The 24614-nt window shown below is 43.4% G+C and overlaps 1 protein-coding gene across 12 annotated transcripts in view; it reads right to left on the reverse strand.

The window, feature by feature from the left end:
* Nucleotides 1-24614, reverse strand: part of TRERF1 (transcriptional regulating factor 1) — a 226275-nt gene that overhangs the window by 103358 nt on the left and 98303 nt on the right. For 11 of the 12 annotated variants that reach the window (XM_042938766.1, XM_042938763.1, XM_042938761.1 and 8 more), the window contains one exon: nt 19123-19205. The exons of the other annotated variant lie outside the window; for it this stretch is intronic. The gene's annotated coding sequence lies outside the window, so the exon portion shown is untranslated. The remainder of the gene's footprint in view (nt 1-19122; nt 19206-24614) is intronic. 12 annotated transcript variants of the gene reach the window in all.

Here is a 24614-nt window from a genome sequence, read left to right on the forward strand (position 1 = left end):
ACGCGAGAAATGCGGAAGAAAACAATTAGGCTCACTTAATGGAGTAGCACTGACTCTATGTGTATTAAGAATTCTGAGAACAAAGAGGTAAATGTGGGGAAGGAAGCTTCAGAGAAGACAGCAGGCTACAGTCGGCCTTGCTGACAGCCGTAAGCCACAATGTGCCCAGAGGACAGGTGCTGAGGGCTGGGTCTGGGATGAGGGAGGCGGGCCTCGGTGTGAACGACACGAAACTGCGGGCACAGCTACCCCAGCACTGCCACTTCCCCTGCCCTACCTTCCAGGCACAGCGTGGTGCTGTGCCCGCCGAGTGCCACATGTGTGCAGAAAGCCTCCCCCAGAGAGGGCAGGCTCTTCCTGAATGCAGATGAGTTTCAACTCTATGTGACAGAAGCTTTCACATCTTCGTTGAGTTTTGGAGCCAAGCAGTGCCAGAGAGGATGAGAAGGCAGCCCCTGGGAGGATATCTAACTCCAAGAATTCTGGTCAACCCACAGCGATTCAGAACACTGGTCTGGAAGGGCCTCTAATAGCAGAAATGCAAGCAGGGCTCAGGGCTTGGCTGAAAAGAGCTAGGAGAGGTTAGTGGAGAAGGCAGAAAGAAGAAGAAATGGGCCCAATTAAGGACCTTGCAAAGGGAAAAGGAACAGGGAAAGAGCTGGCCAGGGCAGGAAGGGAGCGACCCACTGTCCTGGTTTGCCAGGGACCGAGGGGTGTCCCGGGACTCAGGACTTCCAGTACTAATACTGGGACAGCCCCAGGCAAACCGGGATGAGTCGGTCCAACCAGTGGTCCAACCAACACCATTCAGGGAGGCTGAGGGGGTGCTGACCCATTGGTGCTCACCGCCCTCTCCTTTGTGGCTCTGTCATTGCTCATTAGCAGACTCTAGGGCAACGGGAAGAATGAAAATGTCAACACGGGGAGGTGATCATGTGCCCCTCCTGGCTTGTGTCCTCCCATCTCAACCATGAAGATTTCTGAAGGAGCTCAGGTACAGGTAGAACAGGGAATTCTTTATTGTTGAAATAAAAGCTAGAATTACAGCCACCATCCTTTACTCGACCACTTCTCAGGCATTGAGCTTACCAGGCACCGGCGAGGAGGGGACACAGCACTGTGCCATTAGGGAAGTGCCTTATCTGTACTTGGAAATCAGAAGAAGGAGGAGTTGGCACACCCAGCTCTGGAAACCATCCCCATCCAGCCTCCATCACCCCCTTCCTTCTCAGAGCTGGTTTCTCCCCCAGGCAGGTCCCTAGAGAGGACCTACCGATCCTTGGCTTCTACCCACCCATGGAATCTGCTCACTCAACAAGAATTAATTGAGCATTTACTATGGACAGACACACTTAAGGACTATAGAGAACACAAAGAACAATAAGATGTAGGCTCTGCCTTCCAAGAACTTATGGTTCGGGTGGGGGAGTGTTGGGGGTGGGGTGGGAAGGCGGGGGTGGTATAGGAAGGCAAGAATCACTTAATTAATGAACACGTATTTCCTTTGCCGTTAATATGTGCCATGAACTGTACTGGAGGAACAGAGATAATAACCAGACAACTGCAAAGCCACTGTGAGTACAATGAGGGTGAGATGGAAATGCTCAGGAGGGGCACCTACCCCAGTCACCGAACCAAACCCTAAATGATCACCCACTTGACTTCAGCATGGAGGAGAGTACTGTGGAGGATTAAAAAACAAACAAAAACAAAAACAAAAAACAAAAAAAAAACCACAAAGAAAGTGGTAAGACCAAGCACTGACTTCAAACTGTTAACCAAGTGATCAAGGAGACAAAACCCATAAATATGAAACAATTAGTGTATCACAGGACCCACGGTGAAGTGTTAACTGTGGAATGCAGACCTTCAGCACAAAGAAACAGCGGGAGAAAGTCCATAAAGCTGCCCAGAGGCAGCAGAAGTAAAACCGGAGACAAAATATTGATGAGGGAGGATTTTTCCAGTAGGGAGAAGCCAATAGGTGGTTTTTTTCTCAAAAGTGAAAAGCAAATGTATGGTTCCTACTAAAAATGTTTCTAAATGGCACACCTATTCACAGGTCTTTGGCTTGAGCAAATAAGGATCTTGCCAATGGTAACTTTCACAAATGTAACTTACATTGAAATGAAAAGATAGGCATCAAATCTAATTTCAGCTGAATGGAAACATATTTAATTTTGTAATTGCAGTTCCATGTGCATAGCTGCACGTGCGTGCACACACACACACACACACACACACACACCCCTTGACTCCTTTCTTATGTCTATCCTTAAGCCATCCAATCTCCATCCTTCTGTTAAACGAACCCCATAATTCAGGGAAAGAAAACTGAATTACCAGGGACAATCTACAAATTAATGACTGAGAATCGACCACATTGGCTTTTGCTATAATGATATTCACAAAGTATGAGCAGAAAGGTCACATTTGGTCTGATGGTACACTAGTCAGTCAATAACAAGTTAACAACTATTGACTGACTGTCTATTTAATGAAGAACCCTGTGCTGGTGTTGGGAGAGTGAGAAGGAGGGGTTGGTGAGAGGGATTCGTAGAAAGAAGGCATGATGCCGGGGAAAAAAAAATGGAAGACTCATTAGACACCGAGTCTGGTCCTTGCTGTATCATTGAAAAGGCCTTGGGTAAGCTGATCCCACGGTGAACTTCACCTCTTCATCCATGAACATATCCATCTACCTCTCAGGGTCATTTACACTTCAAAGGGGAGAATGTAGGCCACACTTCAAAGGAGAGAATGGAAGCCTGCAGTGCTTGGAAAAGAAGGATCTGTATTAATGCGTCATGGAGGTTTGGAGGTACCTCCCCTGCTTCACTAACCCATCTATTTTTCCAACAGTCCCCTGAATCTCCCAGGCAGTCAATCTGTCCCATGCCCTCCACGTGGTATTGATTTAGGGAAGCATAAAATCCAAATGGAGTCAACCAAGGGCAACCAGACTCAATTCCACGCCTTTGGTCGATCCACTAAGGGTTTTTCCTTAGAAAAACAAGTGAACAAGAAAACAGGCTGACCCAGGAGCCGTGGGCTGTCATTCTGGGGCCAGAAAGGGAGATCATGCCTGGGAAAGGAACCAACACTGAAGGAGAAACACTGGATCTTGGGCACCTCATCTGAGCCCTGGATAAAGCCTCACCTACTGTCAGCGTCTACTCCCAGACTGAAAACAGTCTGGGTTGGTTTTCATTTAATCTGTCATCTGATAAAATGAGAGAAAATATAGCTAACACAAGGTTATAAATGTCTCTAGTCCCTCACCAAATCCCTGTGGCTCCATAGGCCACCCAGGGAGCCACTTCCCACCAAGTGTCCTCCTGAGCAGGCAAGACATTAAAGGGCTCACTCAAGGAACAAAAAGAAGAAAGGCAACCATAAGCAGTAAGATACAAGTGACTACCGGACCTGTCTTTATTTGCTTCCTGTCTTCCAAGACCAGTGAGGGTAGAAGTGATGAAAAGGGAAAATCACTCAGTGATCAGCCAAAGGGTTGGAGCTTCTGTCTCAGCTCTCTTTCTGCAAGCTTCCTCCAGATGTTTACCTATTCTCTTTTATGGTAACCACTGAAGAGCCCAGAGGAACAGCGCCAGTATCCTACTGATTTATTTTATATCTGAAAAAATTACTCAGGGCCTGCAGTCCTGAGCTCATGTTCAAATTAAGTTTGCTGGAAATCTAATTTGGGACGAGTAATTTAATTTGGCTACTACAATTAAAAGTGGTGCAGTATTTGTGTTTTAGAGGAAAACCATATTAGATTCATCTAATCTTATTAGGTGAACATCACATTTAGATCACATTATATCTGGAACAGATATATACTGGATTGATTTCTTTCATCAATCACTCAGGAGGCCAAAGGGACTCACCTTCTTCCCACTCCCCGCAGACCCACCTGCCACAGGTCAGAAAAGGTAGCGAACATAAAGGAGGCATCGTGGAGAACTCCACTGCACAACCCAGGGGTTCACGTACCCGCAACATCGCCTACAACAACCTCTCAAGTTCTGCTGATGGGTAAACTAAGGGCTCAAGTGGACAAGTGACTTGCTCAGGGTCGCAGTCGATGGTAGAGCTGAGATGACATCTCAGCTCCCTGACCCCTAATTTGGCTCCCTGCCACTCTACCACGTGGGTTTTAAATAAGATCTAACGTGAAAAACAGCCAGAGGGCCTCTGAGACCCCACTACTCCTCACTTAGCTAAACCATGGAGTCCTCAGATACCATCTATCAGCCTGTCTCCCTGCTGTTCCTAACTATCCCAGGAAGATAAAGAAGGCGATCTCACTATCTCCACAGGTAAGAAACCAGTGCCCCAAATTCTTCTTGAGTCCATTTTTTTAATTTATTATTTAAAAAAAATTTTTTTTTAACATTTATACATCTTTGAGAGACAAAGAGAGACAGAGCATGAGCAGGGAAGGGGCAGAGAGAGAGGGAGACACTGAATCCGAAGCAGGCTCCAGGCTTCGAGCTGTCAGCACAGAGCCCGACGCGGGGCCTGAACTCACGAACCGCGAGATCATGACCTGAGCCGAAGTCGGACGCTCAACCGACTGAGCCACCCAGGCGCCCCGAGTCCATTTTTTTATTGATGACTACTTTAAATCCCCTCACTTCAAGATAACTAAAATTTCACATTGAGAACATTCAAACCATATGATGGGTCAGAAAAAAGAATCTGCTTTGCTTTTTAAAATGTTATTAATCTCAGAAGTACCGCTAACCGGGCAGATTCAATGCATACGATATTACACATCAGGGCTCCAACTGTAGAGTTTAATCTTAAAAAATTAGGTCACAAAGAAAAATCAAGGGAAGGAGAAGCCAGATAAAAATATTTATAACATGACAAGTTAATACATGCCGCATACAAATCTCTTATAAATGATTGAAAAGAAGATGGAACACTTCAAAATAAAAACGAAAAAGGATTCAAAGAGGTAATTCTCACACACACACACACACACACACACACACACACACACACACACACAGATTACTGACGGCCTCATGAAAAAAAATGTTCAAACCCACTGTAAGGAAAGCTTGCAAATTAAAACAGTGCAGTACGGTTTTCAATGACCGAATTGGCAAAAACTGAAACAACTATAATGCCCATGGATAGTCAAGAGTGCTCTGAAATAAGAATCCTCAGACACTACTGATAAGAGTATAAATATGTCCACATTTCTGAAGGGCCATCTGGTAATATGCATCGCCAGCCTTAACACTGAGCAAGTTCACTCCCAAGAATTGTCCCTGAGGAAATAATCAGAGGAATACTCAAAGATTTATGCACAAAGACATTTACAATAGCAGCACTATTCAGAATAATAAAAATCTAGGAAAGCCTAACTGTACCATAATAGAAAAGTGTTAAATCAATTATGATACATCAAAACAGGGAATAATATGTAGACATTAAAACTCTTATTTTTGAAAGAGATTTAAAGACACAAATGCTCACAAAATGGCACTAAAATTAAAGACTCTTAATAGGATGATTCCATTTTGTAAAGAAAATATACATCATATACATTATAATTTTTTTTAATGCTTATTTATCTTTGAGAGAGACAGACAGACAGAGAGTGAGCAGGGGAGGAGCAGAGAAAGAGGGAGGCACAGAATCGGAAGCAGGCTCCAGGCTCTGAACTGTCAGCACAGAGCCCGACGTGGGGCTCAAACTCATGAACCATGAGATCATGACCTGAGCTGAAGTCCGACGCTCAACTGATTGAGCCACCCAGGCGCCCCTGTCACCATAGGTTATAAATATAACAAATGGTGACAGGTTCGGCTAAACGTCCAACAAATATTCATGCTCTTTCCAGAGTGTAGGGTTTTCACTGGAAAGCTGGTACCCAGCCAGGGACTACATTTCCCAGCATCCCTTCTACCTAGGTATATCCATGTGACTATTCCCACCAATGGAATATAGGCAGAAATGACATGAAGCACTTTCAAACTGAGGTGGTTGGGAAGTGACATGCTTTCTCCATGCTCTCTTCTTCCAACTGCCAACTAAATGCAGAGGAGCCCAAAGCCCTAGGGAATGGAAGAATAATATGATGAAGGACCCTGGGCCACTGAATCTACTCACTGGAGGGCTGACCACTAATCAGAAACACCTATGTTGGACTAAGAAATAAACCTCTACTGTGTTAAATCACAAGTTGGGGTTTTAACTGTCCGTCAGCAAGTGTTACTTTAACTAATATATGCACATAGAAAGATAAATTACCAAATTTTATCTGATGCATTGTATGACAGACAAATTCTAGGTAAATTTTTTAAAAATGTATTCTTTCTACCATAAGCATCTTCTTTAATAACCAATAAATGTATTAAAATAAAAAAGCAAACCTTGAAGGACAATGCTACAGTAAAATGTTAAGTATAAATATAAAATATTAAATAAGATTACAAAAATAAAAATGTAGAAAATTGGAAAGGCTAAAAGGAAAAAAAATACAGACTTACAACTTTAAAAAATCGACTAAAATAATTCCAGACAAATGACTGTTCAAAAATGATGTAAGGTTGGGGTGCCTGGCTGGTTCAGTCGATAGAGCATCCAACTCTTGGTCTCAGGGTCATGAGATCAAGCCCCATGTGGGGCATGGAGCCTACTTAAAAAAAAAAATGACCTAAAGTTAAATGACAACAAACTGGGGAGAAAAATGGCAACTTATACATGAAATATTAGTATCCTTTACTATGTAAAGAACCTTTATGAATCAGTAAGTGGGGGGATAAATACAAGAATTGGGGGAAAGATATGAACACATAGGCATAAAATAAATACTGACATACACTTACAAAAAGATTTTCATCTCACTAGTAATTTTAAAAACACAAATTAAAATAAGATATTCATTATCCCTCTATCAGACTGATGAACATTTAAAATATTGTCACTATAGCACCAAATGTTGCTGAGATGATGATGAAATGGGTAATCATGTATGTTACAGAAGGAAGTTCAAACAGTATCTCACTTCCAACAAGCAGTTTGTCACAAGAGAGAAAAAAAGCCTTAAAAACACTTTGACTTTCTAGATACTTGACAGAAGGAGTAACAGAAGAAATGATTGAATAGGGGGGGAAAAATTAAACAATTTAGATACCCATTTGCAAAGGACTGCTTAGATCAATAAATTATGGCATGTTGTATGTGCTATCACATATTAGAATAATACACAGCCATAATGTTAAATTATGATGAAGATCTAAAGGCACTAAAGCACAATAGTGCCCACAATATAAAAAAGCAGAATACAAAACAATATAGATAGCATAATTTCTTGTTTAAAAGTGTGGGTGTATAAGAACATATATTGTAAATGCATAAAGAGAGCATAGAAGGATTCTTTCTTATAAAAATGTTATAGTAGTTATCTCCAAGGGGTGGGATTATGGGTGACTTTCATTTTCTTCTTTATATTTTTCTATATTTTTTACATTTTCAGCTGTGAGCATGTATTACCCTTATTTATGTTTTATTATGAAAAATTCTAAGCATATATACAAATGTGGCAAGAATATATGTACCCACTGCTGGGCCTCAATTATCATACATGGCTGACCTTGTTTCATCTATATCCCACTAGGGCTCCTGTCCCTGGATTATTTTAACATAAACCCTGGATATATCATTGATCCATAAATACCCCAAAAACATCTGGACCTTTTATATTATATATATGAGTTTATATATACCTTATATATATATGACCTTATATATGAGTTTATATAAGGTCATATATATATAACCTTATATATGACCTCATGACCTTATATATGAGTTTAATATACTCAAACTCTCCACTGGACTGTTTTAAAGTATTTGATACTTCATTTGCTCACAAACACTATAGTATGTATTTTTAAAATATAACCATAAATAATAATATCACACCTAAAAATTAACAATAATTTCTCAATATCAAATATCCAATTAGTGTCCCAATTTTCCTAATGGGTCTCATAAATGCCTTTTCACAGTTGGGTTGTTTAAATCAGGGTCCAAACAAGATTTACACTGGAATTTGGCTGATATGTCCCTTGAGTCTTTTAAAATTTATTCCATAGTGCTACCCCTCCTTTTCCATGCCATTTTATTTATGAGCAGCGTATGGGTCATATGTTCCAAGAACTTCCTGAATGCATCCTCATGGTGTCTTCTAACATGTTCCTCTATCCCCTGTATTTTCTTTCAACTGCAAATTAGTTCTAGTGTCCGCTCAGCTACTGGTTCCATTACATTTTTGTAAGAATATTTCAAATCACTGTATTATTTTTATAACCAGACAAAATAATAAGCTAAAAAAATGTTTTTAAGGGAACCCAAAGAAATGCCAGCCTTTTTAAATTCATCCCTTGCAGCAATTCAATAAACTCAGTATACAAAAGATGTTTTCAGAACACAGGTCAGGTCAAGGCTTTCTCACACAAGAAAGATGCTCAGTGACTATTCGTGGACATATTTTTCCATCTTCCTTTTACATTTTAAATCCACCTCCCCTTCTGCGTCATTGGTGAGGTCTATTACTCTCTGGACAACGGCAATCCCTCCACTGGAAGCTTAAGTCATCCTATAATTGCAGAAGTATTCTTCAATTTTCCTTTGTTTAAAAAAATGTAACATATGCACAGACAGGCATACCTCAGAGATACTGTGGGTTCAGTTCCAGACCACTGATATAAAGTGAATATGGCAGTAAAGCGTTTCAAGTGAATTTTTGGTTTCTCAGTGCATATAAAATTTATGTTTATACTGTACTATAGTCCATTAAATGTTCAATAGCATTATGTCTAAAAAAACAACTTAATTTAAAATATTTGATTGCTAAAAAATGCAAACCATCATCTGAGCTTTCAGTGAAATCATAATCTTTCTGCTGGTGGAGGGACCTGACTCCACTTGATGGCTGCCGACTGATCAGGGTGGCTATGGCAGCTTCTCAAAATAAGACAACAATGATGTTTGCTACATCATCTAACTCTTCCTTTCACAAATAATTTCTCTGTAGCATGTGATACTGTTTGATAGCATTTTACCCACAACAGAACTTCTTTCAAAACTGGAGTCAGTCCTCTCACACCCTGCCACTGCTTTATCGACAAACTTTATGTAATATTCTAAATCCTTCGTTGTCATTTCAACAATCTTCATAGCATCTTCACCAGGTGTAGATTCCATCTCAAGAAACCACTTTCTTTGCTCATCCACAGGAAGCAACTCCTCATCTATTAAAGCTTGATCATGAGATTGCAGCAATTCAGTCCCATCTTCAGGCTCCAATAGTAACATCAAAGAACACCGATCACAGGTCGCCATCACAAATATAAGCAAACAGTCATGAAAATGTCTGAAATATTGTGAGAATTACCAAAATGTGACACAGAGACACAAACTAAGCAGATGCTGTTGGAAAAATGACACCGATAGACTTGCTCAACACAGGGTTGCCACAAAACTCTGCAAAGCACAATAAAACAAGGCATGCCTGTTTTATTTGAAATGAGAGAAAAAGAAAGAATAAGCTACCCAGTCTAACACAGTCACTAACACAGTCACTGTTACCTATATACTTTCTTACCATCTTTTTTTAGGGACACATATTTTGAACATAATTGTAATCAGTGAATATGGGTTTTGATACTCCTTTGTGAAATTAACACACTTAATGTATTTGACATTAAAAATATTTGTTGCTTATGTTAAGGTATAAAAAAGAGCAATAATATATATACATATATATATGTGTGTGTATACATATGTGTGTATATACGTGTGTATATATACACACTTATGCATATATACATATGTATGTACACACAAATGTGTGTATATATATATTTATATATACACACACACATATATATATATATATATATATATATATATATATATATACACACACGTGTCCATAGTTCAGCTTGAGAAAGAGACTTTACCATCCCCTAGGTAGCCCCCAGGGGCTCCTCCCTCATTCTCTTCTCTCCTTCCACGACTAGCCTGAATTTTTGTCTATGATCGCTTGTTCTTATAGGGTTTGCACATGCATGTGGACATCTAAACTTTTTTTTTTAAGTTTATTCATTTATTATTTCTGAGAGAGAGAGAGAGCACAAGCTGGGGAAGGGCAAAGAGAGACAGGGAGACACAGAATCTGAAGCAGGCTCCACGGTCTGAGCTGTCAGCACAGAGCCTGATACCGGGCTCCAATTCATGAACCACCAGATCATGACCCGAGCTGAAGAGGGATGCTTAACCGACTGAGCCACCCAGGCACCCCATGCATGTGGATGTCTAAACACTGTATCATTAGCTCTGTATGTATCTGAACTTTGTGTAATTGGGATCACATTGCAACTTGCTTTTCTACTTAACAGCTATGTTCCTGAGATCCTTCCCTGTTGTCGCACACAGCTATGGTTCATTCAATTTAATTGCATAGTTATATAGTTGTATTCCATAGTGAAACTACACCACAATTTATTGGCAATTTCTATACATAAAATTATATTGTAAATATCATGTCACATTGCTGCATATCTTCAAAATAATTGTTAATTATACTAGAGTATTACGCTGATAGAGGAACTATCTTATTTGACAGTTATTCAACAGTTGGACATTGTGTGTGTGTGTGTGTGTGTGTGTGTGTGAGAGTGTGTGTGTGCGCACACACGGACACGTGCACGCGCATGTGGCTACTTTGTAAATAATGCTTCAGGGAGCATCTTTGTTTAAATAGGTTATTAAATGTTGTGTATTATTTCCCTCATGGAGGGAATGTGGGAAGATGGTCCACAGAAGTGGTATTACTGTGGAAGATGGTCTACAGAAGTGGATCAAAATGTATGAATAAATAATATGGCTCTTTAATACACTGAATATCGCAATACCTCCAGAACTGGGGATTACCATTAAAAATGCATTCTTTGGAGGGGTGCCTGGCTGGCTTAGTTGGTGGAGCATCTGACTTTGGCTCAGGTCATGATCTGAGTGGTTCATGAATTCGTGTCTCCCTCTCTCTCTGTCCCTCCCCTGCTTACGCTGTCTCTCTCTCTCTCTCTCTCTCTCTCTCTCTCTCAAAATAAATAAACATTAATTTTTTAATGTATTCTTCAAATAATATGTTAAAATAGTATTTTGCTGCTGTTTCAATCTACATATCTCTTATTACAAAATTGAACATTTTCCATATATGTGTATGGTGCTATATGTAGTTATCTATTCAAGTGTCCAACCAAGGTTTTAGGGTTTTTTTTTTATTAGTTTTTTTTTATTTGTTTGAGCACGTCACAAAATAAAGATACAAATTCTGTCATATGAATGCAAATCTTTCCCTATTGTTACCCCACTGGTTTTTTACATGAAGAAATCTTTGATTTTTTTCTGTAGTTTGATGGACTGTTCTTTTCATTTTTGAGTGTTTTTCTTTTGTTTCTAAAGCAATATTCAATTCTATAGATTTCCCTATGCCTCTACATTTTGCACTTAATTGTTTAATCAATATGTAATTCATTGTGGTGAAGTTAGAATGATTTTTTCCAAATTGCTAACTATGCATCAAAATTATTTATTGAATAATTCTTCCTTCCCCCCCTGATCTGTGATGACTTCTTTATGATTTATCGAATTATTTATGTGAGGGTCTGCTTTTGAACTATCCTAGTTCACTCACCTACTTCCTCTTTTTATGTCAATACCATGGTGTTTTAATTACAAAGGTACACTTTAATATCTAGTATTGCTATATATTGTAATATCCAATAGATCTAACTCCCTTCTCCTCGAGCCATTTCCAAGATTCCCCATGAGGTTCTCATCTACATATTTTTCCATATAGACTGATAACCATCTTGTGAAATTTTAAAAATCCTGATGGGACTTTGACAGGAATGGCATCAGACTCTTGAACTAATTTCAGAAATATCTAAATCCTTAATTGTAATCTCACCACCTAGAAGTAGGGTTTTAACTTAATCTCTTTAAGCCTCCTTGATCTACAACTAAGCAATCTGTAATGATAATTTTATCCTTTTCTTTACAATATTTATTCTCTAAAGTTAATGTTACCACTTTCATAACTTTCTGCACTGGCTTTTTGTTTTGATCTCAGCCATATCCAATAATGCCTTTATTGTGGCCCCGATAAGTATAATGACAGTAGGCTGTATGAACTCAATCTTCCTTATTATACGAAGGAATGGTCATTTTATATACTCGTTTCTAAGTGGTTTGTAAAAATTAGAAGTTGAACTGACTGAATGTACTTCTGGAATTAATGAGATCATTGCATATTTTTACTTAAATAATTTATGTGAAGCAAATGAAAAATATATATATATATGAAGCCATTCCTGCATTCCATAACCTTCTTGGGTATAGTGGAACATTCATATATCTATTGTCGAAATCTACTCACTAGAATTTCATCTAAAATTTTTACATTCCTATGAGAGACTGGTAGAGAGCCTCCCTTTGGGGGCTTGCCAGATTTGTTATCAGGGTCATGTTTGCTTGAAAAAAGAATCTGGAAGTGTTCCATCTTTTTTCTAAATCCTGGAACAGTTTATATAACACAGAAATTATCTGTTCCTTGAAAGTTTAAAATAATTTTCAAAGGCCTTTTTGTATTTTAAAATCTTCCACCTGGCCCAGGTATGTGTGTGTGTGTGTGTGTGTGTGTGTGTGTGTGTGTGTGCGCGCGCGCGCGCGCGCCCATGTGGACATTACCATATTTATATTTTTATACATTTAAAATGACACTGTAAAATATTGATCTCTAAAGGAATAAGGAACAGTTGCATTATAATTTACTGCCTTCCTTTCCCCCATGAAAGGGAGTGAATGCCCAAGAAGATAAAGCGCTAAGAAATAAGCCATGTTCCCAGGTTTTTGTTCTAAGAGCCTCCCTTTTAGAGGCCCATAAGGGAGGCTATAGATGGTGGTCAGGGAATATTGAATGCGGAACCATCCACAATTCATTGAGGCTGAGCAAGTTTGGCATCCACACCTTTTAACACTGACATCTGGACCTAGGAAACCTAAGATCTGAAAAGAAAAGGAGATCATCAGTCTGCCACAGGTCACCTTGAAGTGTGTGGTAAAGGTCTTCCGATTTTGTAGTCCAGTAAGCCACCAGTAGGACACTGTACTTCTTACAGAGCAACAAAAGTTTGTAATTCTAAGGCTTTCTCTACTGACTGCAGGGCTCCTGGATCAACGACCCTCCAAACACTTCACGGGAACCACAAATAACGATTCAGAATTGTTAGGGACTGAAAGTCTGTGTCCCACCCCCCATCCCCCAACCCAAATTCATATGTTGAAACCCTAGCCCCCAATCTGATAGTATTAGGAGATGGGGCCTTTGGGAACCAACTATATTAAGAAGACTCACAAGGCTGGAGCCCCATGATGGGATTAGTGTCCTTATAAGAAGAAGAGACACCAGAGCTTCCTTTTTTTGCAAGGACACAAAGAAGATGTCAAATGAGCACACATCAAGATGGCGGCCGCCTACAAACTATCCTAAGAGCTCTCAGAATGAAACCTGCCTTGCCAACCCCTTGATCTTTAGACTTCCCCTTCAGAACTGTGAGAAATAAATTTCTATTTTAAGCCACCCAGTCTGTGGTATTTTGTTATGGCAGCCCAAGTTGACCAAAGCAAGGCGGCTGTGGTAATGTCTGTCCGAAAGAACACGGAGCCATAACTAGGCACACTGAATAGCGTGCTGTGGAGAGAGATACACCTGAGGAGAAACAAGTAGTAAGGAGTCTGAATGAAGATGGAGGGTCTCCTAGAACAGGCGAGGACTGTGCTGTATGAGCATCTGTGAGAATACAACCAGGACTCAAACAGTGACACCGTGCCCAAGAACAAGGATGTGAACAGGGCAGTAACTGCATATGTGGTATGTTGGCCAATGGTCTGCTTTTTCTTGAGAAAGACACATCTCAGTTCGTGTCCTTGTTCACAGGGGATCCATGAAGTGTCAGAGGTCAACGAAGCGTTGGGATTAGGTCGCCTTTTGTCAGTCAAGGTGATGAGTGTTAGAATAGCCCGGCAGGAAGGCACAGACCTCAAAACCCTCTTCGGAGCTAGGATTCCATAATTCCACTCAGGATTTCGCACAAGCGTGCAAGCGGTTTTTTCTCCCCCCTCAACAATGACAGAGAAATTGCTTTCACACCAGTCATGGCCTCACACAGAAGCTTAATCCCTGGCTGGAAGGCAAAACATGCTTGTGGCAAAGCCAAGCAGGCATGTGAAGTGAAGCAGAATGAGGAATGTTTTATGACTGTTTGGGATGCCAAGGGTGGCTGGGTATATGTTGGGTTTTTTTTTAAGGACTCCAAAAGACATCTTAACTCATACTGTTTTGGCAGCTACAAGATGCAACAGTTACTACAAGTCCTAACACCAGTGACTGATTTCTCACAAGCACCCTTTCCTTTCTGGAGCTTTAAATTCTCTCTCTCTCTCTCTCTCTCTCTCTCTCTCTCTCTGTGTGTGTGTGTGTGTGTGTGTGTGTGTGTGTGTGTACGCTTTCCCACACATAGAAGCACATACCACACAACTGGAGGTCAAGTCCAACCGAACAGATTTATCATTTTTAGAGTGAAACTGTGGAAAAAGAAAAACTGTTGACATACCTTTTAATCTGAACTATGTAGGTCTTGCAAGACTTTCTTTCTACTGGCAGAAAATCAAACTAACAATTCTAAGTTAATGACGAGAGTAAACTGTTCCTTCTTTATAAAATGAATTGGACTCATCAAGCCTTGCGTTCAAGTGAATTTCTCCGGCTCCTTTAAGTCAAATAAAGATATGGCTTAAGAGAATTCCTAGGCTCTAAGAGAGACTTTAAAAAGTAGGATTTGCCCCCCTATACTTGCACATGAAGTAAATAACTCTCCATCTCCCCAATTCTTGTTACCCACAGATCGCAATGAAGGATCCAACTGCGTGAGGTAGTTTTTACAGGCAATGTCAGGAAAAAATACTCCTTTTCTTAAATGAAACTCTTTTATGAAATTCTATGCTAACAGATGTTAGGTTTTTTAAAACATCCCTCCACTAAGGAAGGCAAAGCAAGATAAGAAGCTGGTAGCTCTAGGCTAATCCCTTCCAATTTTTTGGATAGTTCTTCATCCAAGTCATCTACATATGAGAACGACTTGTCTGGACCAAGTAATTTAGGGTCAATCATCTAATTATCACTGGTTCCCATCTAGTTATCACAATGGTGACCAGCTCCAGGGTCAGCAAATGACCTACAGAAAATTTAAGACTGATCTTTGTCAATATGCAAGGGCGAGAGTATGAATTTTTCTCAGGTCTATAAGTTCCTGGTTGTTCTGGAAATTTTTCTTCTATCTGCAGACCCCTCACTGTACCCTATTCACCCTGCATTATCAGGTTATCTCTTCCTGGTTTTGAAACATAGGTGATAAAGCTTGAGGGTACTCGAGGGAGCACAGGATCAACCTGTGCTCTCCCACCGCTAATCTGGGAACCCCCGAACCAAGACAGGTGGCTCTGCTGAGATTCTGAGAGGTCAGCTTTATGACACTAAAAGCTTTAGAGAACAATTCACAGCATTTTGTCAGCTAGACTTCAACTGAAATAAATGCCCAAGACCAGATTCTAGCTTCTATAGCATCCCACTTGATTCAGGTGATCCTAAAATCCATCCACTCAGAAAACCCCAAATGGTGTGGTTGGTTTGGGAAGCCAAAGCTGAAGAGGGTCACTTGCCCCTTCTGGAGCCTCCAAACTGAGAACAAAGGCAAGAAAATCAGTTGGGATAGATCATGACAGGCCTTCAACTATGTTTTTTAGATGTTTATTTATTTATTTTGAGAGACAGAGAGGGTGAGAGCAGGGGAGAGGCAGAGAGAGAGGGAGAGAGTGAATCCCAAGCAGGTTCCTTGCTGTTGGCACAGAGCCCGATATGGGGCCCAGTCTCAAGAATCATGAGATCAAGACCTGAGCCGAAATCAAGAGTCAGACACTCGACCAATTGAGCCACCCAGGTGCTCCAGGCCTTCAACTACTTATAAAACTTTTCAACTAAGAATATATTAATAAGTTACTGCAAAATAAAAATTCCCTCACTTCCAGGGATTATACCTACATTTAACTTAACTGTATGCTACTAAAATTTTCTTTTTTTTAGATTTTCCCCGAACTGAATTCTAAAATAAAAACCATTCCAGTGGAAAAAAATCCATAAACACTAAATTTTTTAGCACCTTTATTTACCTCATCTCTAACTGAACTAATCAGTGGCAAACAATAAATTTGTAGTGAAGAGAGTTAATTTCCTAGACTAAATGCACACATAAACACATAAATGTGACAATATTTGGAGATATATGAAGCAAATAAAGATAACATTTATTGGGCCAGCCACTGGGACACTGGGCATTTTACTTGGATTATCTCAGTTAATCCTTACAACGGACCTATAAAGTAGGTGCTATTCTACTCCCATTTTATAGATAAGGTTTAAATGAGGAACTTCATTAATGTAATTTAATCTCCACTAACCCAGAATTTGAGTTCAGCGTTTACTCTGGCTATAAAAAGGTTGAATAAGCATATGAGAAATTAAACAGAATAGTAGAAGGCACGATCAATCTACTAGAAGGTCCTATGTTTTAAGACGTAGTGAGAAGCAGATGCTAATTGCAAGCCTGTCTGGGAACTGTTTGGGAAGATTCTGTCTGAAACTATGCTATGGTAAGATATTTTAAAATGCAGACTTTCACTAGTTAAAAACAGATTTTGTCTCACTGTTACTTCCAACAATGGGTCTAGATCAGTGGAATTTCTATAGCTTTCTATGCATGATACAGTATAGTGGATGTCAGCTCCCACTTTCCTGGTACCCATCTCCTCCCCCCCCCACCCCACCCCCACCCCCACCCCCACCCTCACCCCCGGCTTTGTCTCGTCCTCTTCCTGCCAGTCCTGGTGCTTTAGGGAAAGCTGACACACTCCTCCAGTAGAGGGATAGACCAACCAGAAAAACTTCCCATCCCTGCCAATCAACAGAGGGCACTGGGATTGGCTGAGGAATAAGCACATGGCTCAATTTGGGCCAATGAAATGCCAGGGTTGGTTTCCTGGGGATGGAATTCTGGAAAAGACACTTTCTCAATCTTCTAAGGACTTTCTTTACCAGAAGGAATGCTTCTTTCCTCCTGACCAGAGGGATGCAACTATGAGCCCAGGAACTCCTGCAGCCATTCTGCCTCCCTGAGGAAAGCCAGCCTGAGGATGAACTGACATCACGGAAGAGTGACAGAGAGATGGAAAGAAATAATGGTTGACATCATGCTGAGCTGCTAGTTCACATCCACAATACAGCCCACCCCATCCCTAACTTTGCAAGTACATGAGCTGATTAGTTAATTCCCTGTGCTGTGGGAGCACTTTTGAGTTAGGTTTTATGACAGTCACAACCCCAAAGAATCCCAACTGACACGTGAGAAAAAAACAAACACTAATTCACACCTTTCTCCTGCAAGTACCTGGATTTTGCTTTACACTGTTTCATAACTGTTTCAAGTGGTTTTGTGTTGGTTTTCTCCTAAAAATGTCACAGGCTTCCCAGAAACACTTTCATGAATTCATGCGTGGCCTTGGGCAAGTCACTTGACTTTCCTGGGTCTTTTCAACTAAAAAAGGGTGAAGTTTGATTAGAGGATTTCTGTTGCTCCTTCCAGCCCTCACAGTCCAACAGATCTATGTGGCTGACCTAATAATGCAACGTTTCACTCACTCCACCAAACAAAACCCCTCTTTGGATGGAGACATCCTCTGCAATACAACCTAAGCAACCTGTATCTCTTGCTTGGTCAGATATTTCCCTTTCGCACCTCTACATTCACCCTTCTCCACTCAGCTCTGCTTCCCCAGAGGATCTGATCTCTTTGGACAGCATCGGTATGGCTCCCCGCCTTCTAGCTTCTGGCTGAGTGTGCCTAACGGGAGGCATCATCAGGAGACGGGAGAACTGACAAGTGAGTTCAGTGAGGAGATTTATTCCCCTGGCTCTTCCCCAGCAGAGTTGCTGAAGGTTGACTGCACCCTTCTACCAGAGATAACCTTTCCATGTAGCTTCTCTTTCCAGTTCTAATAACCAGTCCTTCCCTCTTTCTTTCAGGACTAGGTATGGTAACAGCTCCCTGACGTCACTAGCCCTGGGATGCTTCCACATCCTGTGCTCGGTTCTCTTAACCCTGCCTACGCCACTATAAACAGCCCCTTCAGGAAAAGCTCTTAGATTACTCCATTTGAGTGAGCCATCTGTTTCTTACTGGAACCCCAAGACACAATGGCTTAAAAATTAAATCAAAATCAAGCACAACAAAAGAGAAACAGAAGCAATCAGCTTTGAGTCCCACATAAGAGAGATGAAAAGTGTGGCGGGTGCCAAGAAAAACAACCTGCACATATCACATTAGACACCCGCCACCCTCCTTCCCCGCCGTCACCGAGAATTTGTGGAAAATAGCCATCTCTTGCTATGCCGGGGTTTAAACATACAGAAAAAAAATCTGTTTATACACAAATTTATTGACCCTTCAGACGCCGTCTGCGTGGGACCTGGCAGAAGAATCACGGCTATGCGCCCATTTTCTAGAGGGACAAACTGAGCTTGGAAGAGAACGGGGGGTCAGAAATCTGCCTCTGGCAGGCCCTGTGGGGGTTCTCAGCGCAGCCTTCTGTACTGCAGCTCTCCAGAGATGTCTAATTCCCCCTGAACGCAGATAGAGCTACCATCCATGAGGGTCCTTTGGCTCCTCTGCTATTCACAACAACTGCAAAAGTCAAGAGAGACACGGCACGGTGCCCTCAGCCCCATTCCAAGGGATGCTGAATTCCAGCGCGTGAATCCATAATCGCCAACCATTTCCCAGAGAGACCTTTTCCAGAAATCTAGGGTTGTCCAGGCCCACAGCAGCCCCCCTCCCCTTCGCAAGGCATTTTCCACACCGCAGATAGCAAAGAAACACTTTTAGGACTCCTTCATCACAAAGCATTTCAGAGCAGCTATACCTGTTGCAGGATTGGGAGACTTAATCTTTCAGGGTCGTCCTGCTCCCATGTCTTCCTCCTTCAGCATCCTCCAGAGCCGGGGCCTGTGGGAAGGACCCAAAAAGCACATTCAGGATATTTGCCCTCAACATGAGAAAGATCCTATCGATCAGGAGAGACCAGAGAGGCAGTCCAGGATGGAGCCCTGAAGAATCCAACAGTTGATAGGCCTGCCCTGGAGGAGGGCCCTGCAAAAGCTGCTGAGGAGGGTCCCCAAGGGAGAGGAGAATTTAGGAAAGAAAGACCCCCAACTCCCTTGTAGTTACTGAGGCCTGCAACCCAGGAGTCACGGCGACTCCTCTCTTTCCTTCACACTCCGCATCCAATCCACCAGCAAATGATGGCAACGTGATTCTTCAAAATATCTCCAGACTCGCCACTTTCTCACCACCTCCATGGCTACCACGTTGGTCCAAGCCAGCGGCTTCTCTTGTTGGGCTATTGTGATAACTTCCTAACTGGTCTCCCTACTTCCGCCCTTGCCTTTCCATAATCCATCTATTCTGTGGGTTGAATTGTGCCATGGGTTGGATTGCGTGTCCCCCACATTCCTAGGTTGAAGTCCTAACCCCAGTACCTCAGATGAGGGCTTTTTGTAGAAATGGGGTCACTGCAGATGTAATTAGCTGTGAAGAGGTGGTCATCCTGGAGTAGGGTGGGTCTCTCATCCAGTCTTGACTGGTATCCTTACAAAAAGGGGAAATTAGGACACAGGCCCTCACACAGGGAGAACGCCGATGTGTGAGAGGGTTGCTGTTCTGCTGTCACAAGCCCAGAAACTACCAGAAGGTGAGAAAGGGGCCTGGAACAGATCCTTCCCTAGTATCTTCAGAGGGAACGAGGCCCTGCTAACACCCTGATCTCAGACTTCTGGCCTCCAGAACTGTGACAAAATATACTTCTGTGACTTTAGCCACCCAGTTTGTGGTACTTTGTCATGGCAGCCTTAGCAAACTAATACACCATGGTCCCACGGCAGCCTCAGTGATCATTTAAATCACTGTTCTTGGGGCGCCTGGGTGGCACTTAACCTAAGCGCCGACTCTTGATTTCAGCTCAGGTCATGACCTCATGGTTCACGAGATGGACCCCCGCACTGGGCTCTGTGCTGACAGTGCAGCCTCTGCTTGGGATTCTCTCCCCCTCTCTCTCTCTGCCCCTCCCCCATGCTCATGCCCATGCTCTTTCTCAAAATGAATCAACAACAACAACAACAAATCACTCTTCTGCTCAAAACACTCCTATAGTGTTTCATTTCTCTCAAAATAGAAGGCAAAGTCCTTGAAATGACCTTTAAGGCCCACATGACCTGGCCTGGCCTCTTCCTTGACGTTTTCTTCTCCTACCCTGCCTTTCTTCAATCTCCTCCAGCCAGGATGGCCTCCTCAAACATCCCCAAGCAGGCCCCTCCCTCAAAGCCTTTACACTTGCTCTTCCCTCTGCCTGGAACATTCTTCTCCCAGGCGTCCTTTACTTTCTTCAGGCTCCTGTGACAATGTCACTTTCTCAGTGAGACTCTCCCCTATAACCCCAGCACCCATCCTATGCCCCTCCCCGGTTGTATTTTTCTTCGTAGCATTTATCAGCACCTGACATTTGTTTGTATTTTTACCTTCCTCCCTCACACCAGTCTGTAAACTCCTTGAAAGCAGGGGCATGGTATTATGGTTTGTCCCGGATACTGGTACCTAGTAGGTACTCCAGAAATAATTGTTGAGAGATTTATTTATGGAATGAAAAAAGCCAAGAGAGGTGCAGAAAGGGGGAAGTTGTCCAATGTCAAAAGTAGCGAAGAGTCCAGAAAGATAAGGAGTGGAGCGTCCGCTCGGTGTGGTAATATGGAGGCCACAGGTGAGCTGACAGAGGGCAATTCCTGTGGGAGGCAGAAGTCCTCTGCAGCAAATCCAATCAGGTCCCTCCCTTGTGCCAGGCACACCTCCCATAGGCAGAAACCAGCCCGAGTGGGCTGTGTCAACTAAGAAGCAAAACCTGAGGGCAGATTCTTTCCAGACATCTGTCTGTGAGGGGAGGAGAAAAGGGAATGAGAACTAGAGACGGTGAAGGTTTGAGGTTCGGCTTGAACCAGGTTCCTTAAGGGGGTGAGGTCCCAGGAGTGACAGGAGAGGCGGGGGATTCGCGTACAACAGGAAGAAGGTTCTCTCTGGCCGGGAGGGGGGATGCGTCCATCTCTGAGTGGAAGGAAATCAGGTTGGATGAGCCCCAATGTCAGTACCCACAAGGGAGCGAAGACAGGAACCTGAGGGCTCAAAGCTGAGCTGCTAGAACCTGTCAATGAATAAATGAAGCCAGGCTGTCTCCTGAATGAATATGGGCAGACAGGAGCTTGATAGGGGATGCGGTGTGAAACGCCTCACCGAGAGGAGTCGTGTAGGTGTAGGGGTGGCCCTAAAACCGGAAGCCTCCTTAAATTTTGTGCCCTCAGTGCTTCACTGGCCTCACCCAGCGGTGACAGCGGTCAGAGAGAGAGAGCCTACTGCTGGCCAGCAACACAGAGGGCCCAGCGGAAACTAGAAGCCTTGGTTTCAGAGACCCAATCCTCGGGGCTGTGGGGTTCTGGAGAGGCCCTGGGCAGCCTGGGTTAAGAGTCTTCCCCAAACCGAATCCGGAGGCCCAAACAGCTCCGTCCACCTCTGCCAATGCTGCGTGACTGTCCCAGGCTCCCAGAGTCAGCCCCTGGAGAGCCCTCCGAGCCCTCACCCTGCACTCCCGATTCCTCCCTCTTAGTCACACATCGAGTCTCGTACACCACAAGAGGATTCCTACTCTGCCCGGGCACCCACAGCTGCGTGCTGGGTGCGACACAAGTTAAACCCTCACACGACAGTCCTGTGAAGTGGTTTTAGCTTCCATGCATAGTCGATGAAACTGAGATTCAAGAAATTCAGTAACCTGCTCGAGGAGGTCACATGGGCAGCAAGGCGCAGAGCCGGGGTTTGAAATCTTCCATGTCTCCGTCTTCCTTTCTGTATTCATGTCACCACCCTCGTCCCAGCCCTCAGAGTTTCACTCCTAGAATTCAACAGGATCCATGCGTTCTTACCTCCCGGCAGTCCCCATTTACAGGGCACCGAGCCAGAGGAGTCTTCCCACAGCACTGTTTTTACCTAACCCCGTCCGGTTCAGTTGGCCTCGGCAGCTCCTGATAACAGGAAAATTTCAAACTCGACAGCCAGTCCTTGGGACCCTTCATGAAGGATGCACATCAGCTTCTTTTTTTTTTTTTTTTTTTTTTTAATAGAGGAGAGAGAGCAAGAGAGAGCGCGCGCACCTGCACGAGTCGGGGAGGGGCGGAGAGTGAAAGAATCCCAAGCAGGCTCCACACTGTCAGCGCACAGCCCGACGTGGGGTTCGATTCCACAAACCTTGAGATCGTGACCCGAGCTGAAATCAAGAGTCAGACACCCAACCGACTGGGCCACCCAGGCGCCCCCCATATTAGCTTCTTCAATCTTGTTTCCCACATGCACCGCCTGCTCCACCTCCTCCGGTGTTCCCCTCCCCCTGCAGCTCCACCCCTCTGAGCCCCTGCTCTTGGCCCTCTCATGCAGCCCACTGAGCCACACCACCCCAGCCTCATAGCTCTCTGGCTCCTCTGAGATTTACCTTCCATGCATTTACCTCCCATGTACATTGCATTTACCTTCCATGTACACTGCAAACCCCGTGAGGGTGACTAGTATTCGTGTTGAAAATACTTAGAATTCCCCACTGCTCAACACAGGGTCTCTTGAATGGCAATCGTGACTTGATCTACAGAACAATTCTCATGTAGCTCAGATGATATACTTGTAGGAGTTTTTCAGAAAATACAGAACTGGGATGGGTCAGGGAAGGGACACAAGGCCATCTTGAAGTATCCGGAAGCATACTTCTGGTTCCTCCACAGGAGCACCTGGAGTCTGGCATTCTATAAGAGCTATCCCAGTGAGAAGGAGGGTGCTAGATAGATTTAGCTCCCCGTCCTCTTTCTGCTCCTACATATTCAAGGTCTTGGCATCCTTCCTTCGCTACCCCTTCACATGCTCTCATAGACATAGATGTCCTGTCTTCTTCCTTGTTAAAGCGAAGAGCTTGAGATGTGAGAAATCCAGCTCAACAGGGTTCGTGGTGATGAGCAGAATGGTCAGTCCTGGACGCCCAGAAGTAGGAAAAAGGATACTCCATTTCTGGGGAATTGGGAGTTGGCCTTAACCTACTTCAGTCATTAGTCAGGGACCACACAGTAATTCTGGGGTTCGTGAGGCCACAGGAGGAGGATGAGTGGGGAAGATGAAAGTCAGTAAAGGCCATCAAATCACACCCCATACCTGAATAAAAAGGTCTGGGAGAACACTATAGGGGTCAAGGTGATGCCGTCTGTGAAGAGGCCCGATAAGAAATCCGAGTCTCCTGAAACCAGCGGAACTGAAGGCACAGTATGGTCCTCATGACATAGTTGAAATAAAGAGCTCTGCAGTCAGCCCTGGGATCCAGTCCTGACCTTGTCACCCAGTGGCTGTCCAATCTTAGGCTCGTCACTCAACCTCTCTGAGCCTGTTTCTGCAGGAGCTAATGTGAAGCCTAAATAAAACAAATGTATAAAACCATCTAGCACAGTGCCTGGCTTTATATAAGGGGCCCAATAAATGCTGCCCCCCTCCCTCCTTCCAGCCTTCAAATCTCAGAACTCTCAAACCTGTATAATGAGAACAAGTACAGAAGCTACAGGGCACTTCTCAGAGAGAAGGTTTGCAAAGAAAGATGGCCAAAGTCAGCAAAGGGAAGGAGAACAAAAGGGCCACCCCATGGCCTCTAAGAGAGAAGGCGCTGGACCTCTGTGAACACCCGGGTTTCAAAACACAACAAAGCTTCAGGCCTCACACCGGACCCAAACAGGAAGTTTGTGACAAACTTAGCAAATACGCAGGCACAACTGCGGGAGGTTGTACACCACTCAGAAAAGATGAAAACCAGCACCTCTCGGGGGTCAGGGTGGATTAAAAGGAGCGTGCCCGCCCCCAGCGTTCCAAATGCACAAAACTCTTCCTGGGCCTCAGGGAGCACCCTGCCTTGTGCTCCTCCTCACCACAAGCACGTGGGCCAAATCACACGAGCTGCTCTGGTTTTCCAAAGGCAGGGTCTGTCAACTCCTCCCCACCCTCTGTCCTTCCTGTACCTCCTTAGGCATCAAGGACAGCAGTGAACACCACCCCCCTCCCCGAACAGCAACCAGGGGCCTGGGTGACTTAGGTGTGTGGGATCACTTCTCAGCTGGGAGAACTCAGCACAGAAAGAGGAAGTGATGTGTGGAGATGTCTGGCCAATGTGTGTTTCACCAGCCCCCTCCCCCCCCCCCCCCGCTCCACAATGGGGTCACCAGGCTGCCATTTTTTCCTCCCTCTGAAATGCTGCCTGGCACTAACATTTTCATGTTACTTGTACTGTTCACGCTG

Source organism: Panthera leo, chromosome B2 (assembly GCF_018350215.1).
Source record: "Panthera leo isolate Ple1 chromosome B2, P.leo_Ple1_pat1.1, whole genome shotgun sequence".
Classification (NCBI taxonomy): domain Eukaryota; kingdom Metazoa; phylum Chordata; class Mammalia; order Carnivora; family Felidae; genus Panthera; species Panthera leo.